At 36.8% G+C, this 13,924-nt stretch overlaps 1 pseudogene; it reads left to right on the plus strand.

The window, feature by feature from the left end:
- Positions 1-12,518: 12,518 nt before the first annotated feature.
- Positions 12,519-12,945, plus strand: LOC115286024 (annotated as a pseudogene).
- Positions 12,946-13,924: the final 979 nt, after the last annotated feature.

Below are 13,924 nucleotides of genomic sequence, written 5' to 3' on the forward strand. Positions count from 1 at the left end.
CCCTACTTCTCTCTGTTTTTCTGTCTCTCTCTAAACCTCCTTTCTTTCTTCCTGCTCCCTTTCTTGCTGCTTCTTTTTTTGAATGCTGGTCAGGTCCCTGAGCAAAATCAATCTTGGAGTTAGTGTACTGAAACCCTTAGGCACACTCTCCTCAGCCTGGATTTTACATGCTATCAAAGGACAGATTCACCAGCAGATTAAAGCTGTTTGAAGCCTTCTTGAGTTTTATGCCTCAGTTGTTTGGAGTTAGAGACCTCTCAAGTTCTGGGGTTTTAAAATATGCTTTCTTTTTTTTCTTTTCAATTTTGTTGACAATTTCCATTAGAGCCCTGTTATCCCTCTGGATTGCTCCAATATAACTGCTTCGGAGGTGAAAGAATGCATTTGCCAAGGTTGGAAGACTGGGGCCTCTCGAGTTCAATGCGTCACCTTAAGTTCCAAACTTGTTCACGGTTCAAATTCATTTACACTTGGCGTCAAAATCAACACATTCCGTTTCTTTTAAAAAGGCTCTTCAAATGGCCTTTACGAAAAGAACATAAACAGAGGATATTAAATAATTCATCCAACTAGCTTTCACGAAGTAAATGTGTAAATGAATAAGAATCATATGGGTTACATTTTGCTTGAAATCCACCAGAAAATAAATAAAAGGTTTAAAAGCTAGTCTGAAATTTCATAAACCCTAAACACACTGGGTTCCAACTACCTCATTAGTATAAAATAATACATTAGTCCAATTCACTTTGGGTGCTCAACTGGAAACCTTTGGTGCAAATAAATTATTTGTATGAAAAGATGTCTGCTTCATTGCACTAAACAGTACTCTTGTGGCCCAAAGTGTTAATGACGCTCCCAGCCGCTGCTAATGACATGCAGTAAAATCACACTGTTGTTTAAATAAAGATAGAGGGCTAATCACAGAGCTGGGAACCACACAGCCGAAGGGAAGGAGCGTGCGTGTCAGATGTCAGATGTGAGTTCCGGTTCCAGATCTGCCATATTCCAGCTATATGACTCTGTGCACATTATTTGACCTCAATACATTCCTGTTCACTTTTATTCCATGTAAGTAGATAAAACCAATAAAAAGCTCTCTCTTTTAGACTCTCTCTTAGACAAGGGGAATGGTGATTGGCATCTGGCAAGTCCTAGATGTCATTGCACTTGAACCCTTAGCTTCTCTGCACCCATCCCTATGTTGCTGCTCAATCAACAGGCAACCCCTGGCTGGTTTGCAGGGTGAAGCAACTGTCTCAATAAGATAAAACATCCCATCGTCTACCCTTTCCCTGTGCCCCCATTCCCTCTTCCAATTGCCTAGATTTGAAGGAAGAGCCTTACACAACATGGAAGGAATTCAGAGATCACATTGTCTTCCCTCGTTTTTAATAGATGAATAAACTTGGTTCCAAATAAAGGAAGTAACTAGCTGAATGTCTTTTAGCATCAGTCCTTAACTCTGTATTTCTGTCACCAAATATGAGGTGTACTGAGCACATTGTGACATGCACAGTGTCCTCTATAATTTAGGCAAGTTCACAGGGACAGACCAGGGAATTGTTGGGAGCTCATCTGGTAAACAAAACAAAACAAAACAAACCAGCCAATAGTCTATCATCATTCAGTGTTTATTGAATTTCTCTCCAGTGCAAACAAGTCCTGGAGTTGTTGAACAAAGGGGCTTAAAATAAACATGGCCATAAGTCTAGGAGACATGACAAATATCTAGTCATTAAAATACATATGATCTGTGATGCGGCAAAGTTGATATGACCTACATGAAAGACCAAATTAGAAGGCTACTGTAAATTGTATGTGCTTTAAAAAAAAAAATGCACGTACTTGTTTTTCATCAAAAGAAGAAAAATCATGTTAATCGTCAACTAAACAAACATTTATATATACCTAGTTCTGCAGAGGGTATTTTAGAAAAATCAAGGAAAAATAAAGTTCTATACTATTGTCAGTGCCTACAAATACTTTATGATTTGTTGAAAGGATAAAACACGGCCCCGCAAGCAAGCAAATTAACAGTGTCCTATACTCTGCCAGCTCTGGAAGAAAGGATGTGCAGTGGGGAAAGAGTTGGGCTCTAAAGCCAAATTCCTCCATGAGTCTAGGTGACAGAAGTCCACTGTGCCTCTGTCCTTCACATTTCTGGAGGCTAGAAGTTCATGACCAACATGTGAGCAGGGCTGCCTTCTCAAAAGCTCTAAGGAGTGACCCCTTCCTCACCTCTTCTAGTTTCTAGAAGCTTCTTGAATTTCTTGGCTTTTGGCAGGGTAAGTGTAATCTTTTCCTTCATATTTTCACACTTTTTCCTGTGTGCCTCACTGTGGCCTCTCTTCTTCTTATAAAAATATCAGCCATTGTATTTAATATCCACCTGAAATCCAGAATAATTTCATCTCCAAATCCTTAACTAAATCCATTTGCAGAGACCTTATTTCTTTTGTTTTTAAATCCAAGTTAGTTAACATATAGGGAAATAAGGGTTTCAGGAGTAGAATTTAGTCATTTGTTACAAACATATAGCACCCAGTGCTCATCCCAACAAGTGCCCTCCTTAATGCCCATCCCCCATTTAGTCCATCCACCACCCACCTCCCTCCAGCAGCCCTCAGTTTGTTCTCCATATTTAAGATTCTCTCATGGTTTGCCTCACTCTCTGTTTTTATCTCATTTTTCCTTCCCTTCTCCTATGTTCACATGTTTTGTTTCTTAAATTCCATGTATGAATGAAACCATATATTTGTCTTTCTCTGAGTGACTTATTTTGCTTAGCATAATACATTCTAGCTCTGTCCAAGTTGTTGCAAATGGCAAGATTTCATTCTTTTTGATCACCAAGTAATTTTCCATTGTGTATATATACCACATCTTCTTTATCCGTTCATCAGTTGATGGACCTTATTTCCAAATAAGGTCATATTCTAAGATTCTGGAGGGATAAGAATTTTGAGGGGATACTGTTCAGTCCACTACCGCTCCCTCATCTGGATGACAATAACCTAGGCACCTACTTCACTAGATGTTGTAAGTAGTAAAGGAGACAATGCACGAGAAGAATGTTCAGCGGAGCATCCAGGGTGCAAACAACACTCAATCAATGTTAACTGTTAATAACGGTAAGCCTAGACCTACCAGCCTCTCATCCTCTGCCCTTGAAGAAGTCACATAACCTCTTGTTTCTCCATTCTCTCCATTTGGTAGAAGGAATACTGATGATCAAAAGTCCTGGGACCCAGGGTTCTAGTACAAGGGTCAGAAGACCTTTTCTGTTGAGAGCCAGAGAGTAGACATCTTTGGCTTCAAAGGCTATGCAGTCTCTGTTGGAACTACTTAACTCTGCCATTGTAGTGGGAAAGCGGCCATGGATGATTCATAAGCAAAGGGATGTGGCTCTTCTCCAAAGCATTTATTTACAAAAATGGACAGTAGGCTCGATTTGGCCCATGGACTGAGGTCACCTGCCCCTTTTATGGTCTCTCCCCTCCAATGTGGCCTTCAGCCAGCCCTCCCAGACCTTACTTGTTGTCGTTCAGAAAAGGAAAGGAAAGGAAAGGAAAGGAAAGGAAAGGAAAGGAAAGGAAAGGAAAGGAAAGGAAAGGAAAGGAAAGGAAAGGAAAGGAAAGGAAAGGAAAGAAAAAGAACTCATCCATGCTTGATATCCTAACGGGTCAATACCCAGAAAATAAAACTTATCCTAAAGAAATTCAGAGTTTCTTTGGTTACCAAAAGACCATATCTCCGTAATAAATGTTGTCTTAAAAGTCACTGTTTTATCTCCCACTAAGATCAAAAAGTCTTAAAGCTGTAAGTCAAATGGTTTGGGCTCTTTCTCTTGAATCTTTCCTGTATATAGCACTCACCAGCTATTCGACATAAAAATTATTTGATGTCCCTGGGACTAAGTTTTCTTACCCATAAAATGGGTGTAATAAAAACACCTCCCTCACAGGCTCTTATGGGAAATAAATAAAATGGAGCACACAAAGCCCTTGGTACCATGACTGACTAAGAGGAAACACTTGGTCCATGTCAGGTGGTATCATAATTAGCATTACCACTTCTATAACTATTAACATAACCAAGCACCAGGCTTTCCACAGTCTTTACTGCTTAATTGGCATCTTTACCTTTTTCCCCCGATTTTCTGCCTGCAAGATTCTCCCAGGAATCACCGTGGGTGCGTCATCACCTCTGCTAATTATATTGAATGTACATGCCCTGCCCAGTCTCCTACGACACTGAGGTCAGCTGTGGAATTTAGAAATGTCTCCGAAAGACGTTCTCCCCTTAGCCCTTAGCAACTTCTTAAATGCAAATGTGAATAAACCTGAGATCTTCTGGAGCAAAGCCGATGGCCACTGCCCCCTTTTTAGAACCCATTTTCTTTGGGTCAGTTCTGCATAGTTACTGCTTTTTGATCAAATTACTAGCACAGGGATAATAACACTTACCCAGCACTTTCTATCTCCAAAGCGATGTAAAGGCCTTCAAGTCCATCTGTCTACTCAGTGAATTTTCTGTCCTTAATAAAAACAAGCTTCAGGCACTGACTTCAAATGCTGATGCAGGTGAACCCGCCTCCTGGGGAGCAGGTGCACCACATGCATATTAATGTACAAAACCTGGAACTGGGAAGCAGGCAGGAGGCTTCAAAAGCACAGGATGTAGAACCAGAGGATAAAGATTCTCTTCAGAGATTTCTGACTTTGGGCAAGTCATTTAACCTCAGTGTCTCTGTTGCCAGGTACATAAAAATGGGGTTAATAAATATGTCCCCCCTGTATACAGTCTGTTGCAAGAAATAAGGGATAAAATGGCTGTGGAAATGACTTATAATATGATGTGGATGGTATAAGTTTATCATTACTTCCCAAAGTGGTCATTTTGTCCAAGTTTGGGACCCCTAAGAATAAACCTAGTGCTTTGCCTCCTTCCACTTGAACAAAATGTCCCAAAGGTCCCTTCTTTCCAAAAAGAAAGGGAGAAGAGAAAGTGTTGTGCATTTCGTAAAGAGTCATGTTAACTGATGGAGCATTTACTCAACTTCACACACTGTCTCAAGAGGACTTCCCTAAGCCTTAGAGGATCCTGTGGAATAGGTAGTATTAGGAGTTCCACTTTACAGATTTGAGAACCAAGGCAAGGTGCTGATGCTTGCTAAGAAGAGGAAAAGGCTATTTTCTTAACCAACAGGTTTCAATATCAGTCCAGGAGCCCTCTGAGACACTGAAGAGGACTCCATGGGATCAGAACTGTTTTCATAACAATAACAAAGCACTGTTTGACTTTTCCACCCCCCATTCTGTCACGAGTGTACAGTGGAATTTTCTGGGCCCTACATGTCATATAATTTCACAACAGACTGAATGCAGAAACACCTAGGAAAATCCTGCTGTGTTCTATTAAACCAAGAGAGATTTGCAAATATGTAAAATAATGTAACACTTCTCATTATTTTTGTTTTGGAAATATAGTTATTTTACATTTAAAATGTGATTTGTTTCTGACATATCAAATTAGGGGTTAGTATCCAAAATCTATAAAGAACTTATCAAACTCAACATCCAAAAAACCAAAGAATCCAGTGACGAAATGGGCAGAAGACATGAACAGACACTTTTCCAAAGACATACAGATGGCTAACAGACACATAAAAAGATGCTCAGCATCACTCATCATCAAAGAAATACAAATCAAAATCACAATGAATACCACCTCACACCTGTCAGAATGGCTAAAATTAACAACTCAGGAAACAACAGATGTTGGCAAAGATGTGGAGAAAGGGGAACCCCTTTGCACTCTTGGTGGGAATGCAAACTGGTGCAGCCGCTCTGGAAAACAGTATGGAGTTTCCTCAAAAAAATTAAAAATAAAGCTATACTAGGACCCAGCAACTGCACTATTAGGTATTTATCCAAAAGGTACAAAATTGCTGATTGAAGGGGCACGTGCACCCCAATACTTGTAGCAGCACTATCAACAATAGCCGACTTATGGAAAAAGCCCAAATGTCCAGCAACTGTTGAATGGATAAAGAAGATGTGCTACACACACACACACACACAGGAATATTATTCAGTGATCAAAAAGAATGAAATCTTGCCATTTGCAACAACGTGGATGGAACTAGAGTGTATTATGCTAAGCGAAATAAGTCAGTCAGAGAAAGCAAATGTCATATGATTTCACTTGTTGTGGAATTTAAAAAACAAAACATGAGAATAGGGGAAAATAGGAAAAATAAGATAAAAACGAGAGAGGTAAACCATAAAAGACTCTTAAATACAGAGAACAAACTGAAGGTTGCTGAAGAGGCAATGGGTTGGGGGATGGGCTAACTGAGTGATGGGCATTAAGGAGGGCACTTGTTGGGATGAGCACTGGGTGTTCTATGTTAGCCATGAGTCACTGGGTTCTATTCCTGAAACCAATACTACACAGTATGTTAACTAATACATAAATTAAAAAAAAATAAATAAATAAATATACTTTTGTGTAAAAGTGTGAAAATAAATACTCAGAACAATGAAAGAATGTGATTTGTTTCAACAGGAAATGCATTCTTATTTCATTTTTAGTGAATTAATAAATGCATATTGCTATGCATATTAATACATAGTGCATATTTTAAATTCTCAGTTTTAAGTTTTGATATGGCAAATATCAGTAGCTATAAAAATGTAAACAAAAGCTCTTTACTTTTTAAGCTCAAACTTTTTTAAGGGTGTCAAGTGGCCCTGATAGCTTAGTCTTTGAGAACTGCTGCTCTTAGCTAGACATGGTATCTCTCTTAATCTCCCACACGAGCTGTATTGCTATTTCTAGTTTCTGATGAATAAATTGAAGTTTGGAGAGGTTAGGTAAGTTTTTCAAGGTTACATATCTCACAATAAAAATTTTCAAGAAATGAGAGTTCAACAGCTTTACAGTGACTCAAATCCTTATCTTTTCCAATTTACTGTGACTCTCCCTTCCTCGAAGCTACCAGACACTCCAGCTGCTAAAAACTCTGCAGCTCAACTCTCTCCATGTGCATAAAAGACCCCAAAACTTAAATAGTTCAAGAAAGTCTTGTAGTTGACTTCCAATTCTTTACTTGTTTAAGGTCTAGATACTGCACGCATTGCTCTTGACTCTACCTCCTCTCTCCCACCAAATTTCCTATAACATGATCAAAGGCCATTCTGATAGTGAACCTGACATTTTGCCACTGCATAGCATGGACAACACTGTCCGTCTCTTCCCCTGCTATCAGCCCCCTGCTATCGGAGCCCCAAATAGTGTGGCAGTCCAACGAGATTTGTCATTGGACTAATCTAGTCATGATAATTTATTCAAGTTGAAAAGCTGTTAGTCTAGAAGAGGTAATGTGGCTCCATGCTGGCCAATAACATGGAAAACTACTGGGTTGAATTTCCAGGAAACCACCACTTTCAGGAAAAAAATTGATTTGAGGTATGATGTTTTTCCTACTTAGAATACACTTGTAATCTCTAGAGATTTTTAGTTTTCTTGAAACAATGAGTTAACCAACCATGAAAAAACAATAATCTTTACACTATTGAGCTATTGAATGAGATCCAGCAATTACTTACCTTCAGATAGTTTATGAGATAAATAAGCCTTTATTTAGTTATTTTTTAGTTTAATTTACCTTTAGTTGTTGATTATTCTCTTATTTGAAGACAAACACACATCCAACTGATAGAGAGGTTTTCATCAAATTTCAAAAATATTTCCCTACACTTTGCTAATAAAAGTAGATCCAGAAATAGCATAGATAATGGGATTTATAGGAAAGTACTTTAAAATTTTTAAGAGTTTATAAAAAATATGAAAAAAGATAGGAGATGAATTGGAGAAGCAAAAAAGAATGATGGGGGCTTTTTAGACCTGAAAAATATAATATCTGCAAGGAAAACTTGACTGTATAGGATTAATAGTATATTAGATGGCAACAACTGAGAAAAAAATCAGCATGATCTGAAAACAGCAATAAAAACTCTCAAATATAGGCACAAAGAGAAAAAGACAGTAAACAATTAACAGAGCCATAGTGAATGAGAGATAATATCAAGTAGGCTAATATAAATGCAGCTGAAGCCTGAGAAAGGAGGAAGGCAGAAAAGAATGTTTACTGAAACAAAGGTGAAAATTAATTCAAATACAACGGACAGTATAAACACACACAGTCAAAAAGTTCAACAAGCACCAAGCAAAATAAAAACAAAGAAATCCATACCAAAACCCATCACAATCAAATTGCAACAACCCACTGATAAAACGAAAAGTCTTAAAAGAAACCATAAGTAACAATGACACATTATATTCAGAGCGACAAAGATAAGAGTGACAGCAGATTTCATATCACAAACAATGCAAGACAGAGGACAATAAAACATCTTTAAAGTGCTGAAAAGGGAAAAAATGTCATTCTATATCCAGCGAAAACATCCTTCAAAAGTGAAGAGTAATTTAAAATGTTTTCAGATAAGCAAAAACTAAAAGAATTTATTGTGAGGATATCTCTACTACAAGAAATGTTAAAGGAAGTTATTTAGACAAAAAGAAAATGATACCATATGGAAACTTGGATCTACTTGAAATAATTCAGAACAGTTTAAGTGATAACTATCTGTGTAAAGGAAGAAAGTTTTTCCTCATGTTTTAACTCTTTAAAAGGAAGTTATTTCAAGAAAAAGTAAGCACAATGCATCTTAGAGCTGGTAACATGCAGAAGTAAATTGTATTATAACCAAAATAAAAGGCTTGAGGGAGAACAGAAGTAGACTGTTTTTAAGAGTAAAAGGATGCAAAATGATATACAATGCAAACACTAATAAGAAAACTGAGTGACTTGGGGTACCTAGCTCGCTCAGTCAGTAAAGCATGTGACTCTTGATCTTGAGGTCATGAGTTTGAGCACCATGTTGGGTGTGGAGCCTACTTTATTTTTTTTTTAATGTGTATTCATTTTTGAGAGAGAGAGAGAGAGAGAGAGAGAGGGAGAGAGAGAGAGAGAGACAGCAGGGGAGGGGCAAAATGAGAAGGAGACACAGATTCGGAAGCAGGCTCTAAGCTCCAAGCTGTCAGCACAGAACCTGACACGGGGCTCAAACCTACAAACTGTGAGATCATGACCTGAGCTGAAGTTGGACACTTAAGCAACTGAGCCACCCAGGCACCCTGGAGCCTACTTTAAAAATATAAATAAAATATTTTTTCAGAAGGAAAAAAAAGAAAGTTGAGTGACTCTTAACAGACAAAATAGACTTTTAAGATGAGGAATATGGCTAGTGAGTGATAAAGAGGACATCACATAATAACAAAAGGTTCAATATATCAAGAAGTCCTTACAATCCTAAATGTGGACAGATAGAACAAAAAGGGAAGTGGACAAATTCTCAGTTATAGTGGAGATTTCACCACTTTTCTAGTAGCTGATAGATAAATTAGAAAGAACAGGGTCTACTAGAAGATGTAAACAACACTTACCTCCAACTTAATGCAACTGACATTTATAGCACAAGTCACCAAGCAATAAAAGAATATAGATACTTTTCAAGTGTGTATAAAAAATTCACTAATATCTGCCATATTCTGGGCCATAAAACAAGTCTCAATAAGTTCCAAAGGATGGAAATCTCACATGCTATATTCTCTGACCACAACAGAATTAAAATTCAAAAACAGAAAAATATTAGGAAAGTCTCAAAGATCTGAAGAAAACAATCCCTTCATAAGAATCCATTTTTCAAAGAAAAGTTGAAAAAAATTAGAAAAACACTTCAACATGAGCCAAACTTTGTGAGATGCAAATAAAGCAGTGCCTAGAGGAAATTTTATAGCATTACATGCTTATATTGAAAAATTTTAACACTTCTAAGATCAGTTATCTTAGTTTTCACCTTAAAAAGCAAGGGGAAAAAACTGAAATACAAAGTACAAGGAAACAAATAATAAAATGTTTAAATCAATGGATTGAAAAAACAAACAATAAAGAAAAAAAATGAAACCATCAACAGCTAGTTTAAAAAGAACAATAAAAACAGTAAGCCTCTAGCTAGACTTATCAAAATATACAAAAATTTCTAATATCAAAAATAAAATAGAATGTCATTAAGTATTCTATGCACATTAAACAGACAATAATAGAATGTCATGAACAACTCTATGCCAACAAATTTGATGACCTAGGTGAAATGTTAAAATTTATCAAAAGACACAAACTTGGCAACCCAATACAAGAAGAAAGAGAAAATTAAAGTAGCTGTGTATTTCTTAAAGGCATTGACTTTTTCTTTAAAACTTTCACCCTCAAAAAACCAACTCCTCCCCCCACAAAACACTCCAAACTCAGACAACTAATTTACTGGTGAATTTATAAAAATTTTAGAAAAAAAAATAATACCAATCTTACATAAACACTTTCAGAAAATAGAGATGTAAGGAATACTTCTGAATTTATTTTATAAGGCAATATAACTCTGACACTAGAAAACTACTTTTCATGAATACAGATGCAGCAAGCTTCTACAAAATATAACTATATTGAATGTAACAGTAATCTGAAAGCATAATTTATCATGAACAAGTAGGATTTACCTTATGAATACAAGATTGGTATAAACTCAAAAATCAAGGGGAGCCTGAGTGGCTCAGTCGGTTAAGCGACCAACTTCAGTTCAGGTCATAATCTTGCAGTTTGTGAGTTCAAGCCCCATGTCAGGTTCTGTGCTGACAGCTTGGAGCCTGCAGCCTGCTTCAGATTGCGCGCGCTTGCGGGCGCACTGGAGCGTGTGTGTGTGTGTGTGTGTGTGTGTGTGTGTGTGTGTGTGTGTCTGCCCTTCCCCCACTCATGTTCTGTCTTCCTCTCTCTCTCTCTCTCTCTCTCTCAAAAATAAATAAACATTAAAAATTTCTTTAGGGGCGCCTGGCTGGCTCAGTCGGTTGAGCGTCTGGCTTCTGCTCAGGTCGTGATCTCACAGTTCGTGGGTTCAAGCCCCACGTCGGGCTCTGTGCTGACACCTAGTTCAGAGCCTGGAGACTGCTTCGGATCCTGTGTCTCCCTCTCTCTCTGACCCTCCCCTGCTCATGCTGTCTCTTTCTGTCTCTCAAAAATAAATAAAAGACATTTTAAAAAGTTTTTTAAATTTCTTTAAAAAAGAAGAAAAAAAATCAATAAATGTAATTCACCATAATAGAATAAAGGAGGAGAAACCACAGATCAACCCCACAATTGTAGACAAGATATGAGTAAGTTGAATGTTTAAAAATGGGGCAGGGGGAGATATACCATGCAAGAAGAAACCAAAAGAGAGTAAGAGTCAATATACTGAGTTCAGACAAAATAGACCAGAAGAAAAAAATTGTTATTAGAGGTAAGAAGAACATTTTATATTAATACATTTGATCAGCTCATAAAGAAGGCATAACAATTATTATCATATATATGTATGTAATTATGTAACTAACAAGACACCTCCAAAATATATGGAAAAAAAACTGATAGAGAAATAGGCCATTCAACAATACTCCATTTTCAATAATGGATAGAGCAAAGAGGCAGAAGATCAATAAGGAAATAGAGGGCTTACACACCTCTAAGCATATCTACAGACATTTATAGAATGCCCCACCCAACAACAGCAGAATTCACATTCTTGTCAACTGCACAATAAAACATTCTGCTGACGAGACCATAGTCAACCTCAATATATCTAAAAGAACTGAAATTATACAAAGTACTGCTCTCCCAACACAATGGAATGAAACTGACAATCAATCACAAAAAGAAACTTGAGAAATTCAAAAATTTGTAGAAATTAATCAATACACTCCTAAATAATCAATGGATCAAAGAAGAAATCAGAAGGAATAATAGAAAATACTTTGAGATGAATGTAAACAAAAACACAACATATAAAAATCTGTGGGATTCAGCTGAAGTAGTGCTTGAAGAAAAATTATAGCTGTAAACGCTTATTTTATAAAAATATTTCAACTAAATAAACCAACTTTCCATTTTAAGAAACTAAAAAAGAAGAACAAACTGAAACCAAAGCAGACAGGGAAAGAAAATAGAGAAAGAGAGAGGAGATTCAAATTACTAAAATCAGGAATGAAAGATGGGACAACACTACTTACTTTACAGAAATGAAAAATGCCATAAGGAATACTATAAACAACTTTCCCAGTGAAGTATATAGCCAAGATGAAATGGACAAAATTGTAGGAAGATACCAACTACTGAAACTGACTCAAGAAGAAATTTTAAAAATATTAATAGATCCCAAACCAAGTGAGATTAGATTACTTGTTTAAAAACTTACTACAGAAACCCAACCCAACAAACAAACAAAACACACAGAGGTAAGATGGCGGGCTAGCAGGGAGAGGCTGTTGGGGATGAAAATAGGTATGCCCGGAAGCAGATTTCAAAAGCAGTGTCTATTCAAATTATCTTCTTTCACACCACTTGATAAGCAACTTGATTTACCATGGCATTAAGAGCAGTAAAGTGGGCAGTATCAAACGAAACTATCGAAAACATTTATTTCAAATTCAGATTGGAGCTTTATATTGTATTTGTCATAAATCTATCTATTCTTCTCTTCCAGATGACTATCATTGCAAAGTAGAGCTTGCTTTGACATCCGAAGGCAGAATGAGAGTGTGCTGTCCCCCTCTGTGGACCTTACATACGAACACACAAAACCTACCCCTCAGCCAGATCTCGTGTGTAATAATGAAGAAACAAATGATCAAACGCTGAACACCAGATTAGAAGGAAAAAATCAACATTTTGAGCAAGGACCTACGACAGAACAACTTAACAAAATGTCCCTCACTACTAAGCACTGTTGGTATCCTCGAGAACAGTATCATAGATGTCGTAGGAACCTGGATCCTCCAAAAGACAGATGAAACCGAGGTTTTTAGAAATCAAAAAGATGTTATCTTGAGTCTCATTTGCCATTTAAGAAAATGCAATCGAGTATACTCACTAAAATGTTATGTAGCAAAATAATAACAAAAGGTCTTTTCATATAAAAAGAATCCACCGCCCAGCTGACTTCATTAATGAATTTTACAAATGTTTAAGGATCAATTAACATCAATCCTTAATCTTTCATAAACACTTTCAAAAAGTAGAAGGAAAAAACTTTTCCCAGCTTATTCTATGAGGCCATTTTTATCCTGCTACTAAACTAGACAATATCACAAGAATATAAAATATGAACCAATGTCCCTTATGAAAAATGCTTTAAAAAACTAACAAATAAAAAAGATTATACATCATAACTTATCCAAAAATACAAAGTTGACTCAATATACCAAAATAAGTCAATGTAATTCACGATATTAATAAAATAAAGACAAAAGCCACATGACCATCTCAAAAGATAGAGAGAAAAAAACATTTGACAGAATCCAAAATTCTTTCATGAATTAAAAAATAAATAAATACCTCAACAAACTAAAAATAGAAGGAAACATCCTCAACCTGCTAAGTGGATATACAAAAATTCTACAATGAACATGACACTTATTGGTGTAAGACAAAGCCTTTCTCCTAAAAGCAGGAACCACACAAAGATGTCCACCCCTGCCACTTTTATTTCAATATTGTACTTGAGGTTGTAGGCAGAGCAATTAGATCCAAAGAAAAAAATGAAGGCATCCAGATTGAAAATGGTGAAGTAAAATTACATTTATTCACAGATGATTTGATTGTATATATGTAAAATCTAAAGAATCCCCTAACGCCAGTCAGAGTGGCTAACATGAACAGAGCAAGAGACTATAGATGTTGGAGAGGGTGTGGAGAGATGGGCACCCTCTTACACTGTTGGTGGCAATGTAAACTGGTGCAGCTGCTCTGGAAAACAGTGCGGAGGTTCCT

Source organism: Suricata suricatta, chromosome 1, assembly GCF_006229205.1.
Source record: "Suricata suricatta isolate VVHF042 chromosome 1, meerkat_22Aug2017_6uvM2_HiC, whole genome shotgun sequence".
Classification (NCBI taxonomy): Eukaryota; Metazoa; Chordata; class Mammalia; order Carnivora; family Herpestidae; genus Suricata; species Suricata suricatta.